Here is a 2347-nt window from a genome sequence, read left to right as displayed (position 1 = left end):
CCAGCAGTCCTGGATTGTGAGAGGGATGTCTAACTGTCAGTTTAGGCCCAATCCCACAGGCAGTCAGACATCCCCCAAAGGGTCCCAGATTGAAGAGGGTGCAGGCCTGCTGAGGGACACCCCTCCTCTGTGCACGAATTTTGTGCACTGGGCCTCTAGTTCTATATCTATAAAAAGCTAAGTTGACTCGCACATGCATGATACACATAAAGCTCTCACTGGTGCCAATCGCACACATGTGTTTCAATTTGTCATTGTCAATTATGAATTTGGTTGACATTTCTATTATAGAGAAAGGGCAAATGGTGATATTAAAATATTTCTTCTAATTAATTTTCCTTCAATGTGCATGAATTTGTCCACCTGGCCACTAATTGCATAATAAAGTTATATGGGTTTCATAGATTTGAATGCTGTATAGCAATAAAAATGAATAAACTACAGGCAACAGGATGTATTCTCACAGTTATATGGAATATATAAAACACATATAAAAATTACTATAAAATATGTATTAAGTTTAAAACTGGGTAAAACTAATATATAGAAATTAAAATCAGGATAGTGCTTAATTTGGTGAAAAGTATTGGTAACTGGGAGAGATCTCAAAAAGAAATTTTGGTTTTCTTGTAATATTTAATTTATTAAAGTTTTTGATATGCATGTTATATTTTAATAACAAGAAATTAAAATATAAGGTTATATAAATTTCAAGTGTATCATTCTATAATGCATCGTCTGTCATTGTGTGTTTACTATCCAAAGTCAAGTCTCCTTCATGACCATATATTTGACCCCCTTTACTCTCTTTTACCGCTTTCCACCCCCCTTTCCCTCTGGTAACCACCATACTGTTGTCTATGTCTATGAGTTTTTATTTGTTTGTTTTGTTTGTTAATTTGTTGCTTTCAGTTTTATTTTTATTTTTTTTTTATTTATTTTTAAATTAAATCTTTATTGTTCAGAAATCCTCACTCCCTTGACTTCTGTGACACGATGGCCCTTCCGTCTTTGAGTTTCACTTTTGAAATGGTTGTTCGAGGCGGCAAACTCCTGCGTTAACCTATGCCGCCATCTTGGTTCTCTGTTGCTTTCAGTTTTATATCCCACATATGCCTAACATCATATGTTCTTGACATTTTCCATCTGAGTTATTTCACTTAGGATGATATTTTCAACACCCATCCATGTGTTGTAAATGGCAGTATTTCGTCTTTTCTTTATGGCTGAGTAATATTCCATTGTATATATGTACCATATCTTTATCCAATCATCTATTGAAAGACACTTTGACCACTGTGAATAATGCTGCAATGAACATAGGGATACATATATTTTGAATAAATGTTTTCAAAATTTTCAGGTAGGTTGCTGGGTCATATGGTAACTCTATTCTTAGTTTTCTGAGGAACCTCCATACTGTTTTCCATAGTGGCTGCACCAATTTACATTCCCACCAGCAATGTATGAGGGTTCCTTTTTCTTCACCTCTCCAGCACTTGTTATTTCTTTTCTTGTTGATGACAGCTGTTCAAACAGATGTGAGGTGGTATTTCATTGTGGTTTTCCTTTGTATTCACTAAAGTAGCACTTCCTAACTGGGGAAGGAAATGTGATTTTTCTCCTTGGGATGTTTATTAATATCTGTAGATATTTTTGATCATTACAACTGGAGGAAAGTGCTGCCAGAATCTAGTATGTGGAGGCCAGAGATGTTGCTAAACTTCTTGGCACAGATAGCCCCACGTAACAAAGAATTCTTGGGCCTGAGATGTCAATAGTGCTTGAGAAATTCTGCCCTTGACCAGTGTTTCTCAAACTTTAATGTGCATATGAATCACCTGGGCTCTGGTTAAAATGAGGATTCTAACTTGATCTCATGTCCCTAATGGACAGAACTGTACCTGGCACATCATGATTGTTTCATAAATATTTGTTGAAAACATGGATAAATAGTTAGAGAAATGAGGGAATGAATGATACAACAGGCAGCCAAGAGCACTTGCTGTCATTCCCATACATATCTCTGAGTAATCTTAGAGGCACCTATTCCAAAGAAAACTGAATTTCCTCTCAACAAGCCAGAAACTTGTCAAAAGCTTTTCTCAGGAAATCACAGCTGTCCTCAGGTAAAAAATGACTTCCTTTCTCTGACGTTTCACACTGTTCCCTCTGACACAGGGTGAGGGTTCAATGATGAGTTATTTTGGGTGGTTGCCAAGGCTGGATGTATGTTAGATGGATACAGTGAAAAACAAACAAACATGGAGGCCCTAAACCTGGCCCCACACCTGAGCCTTCCCCAAGGGAAAAGGACTCAAATAAAATAAAATTGATGTGTTGGTGG

The sequence above is a fragment of the Myotis davidii genome, unplaced genomic scaffold (assembly GCF_000327345.1).
Source record: "Myotis davidii unplaced genomic scaffold, ASM32734v1 scaffold1628, whole genome shotgun sequence".
In the NCBI taxonomy this organism is placed as follows: Eukaryota; Metazoa; Chordata; class Mammalia; order Chiroptera; family Vespertilionidae; genus Myotis; species Myotis davidii.
This window is presented reverse-complemented; position numbering follows the sequence as displayed.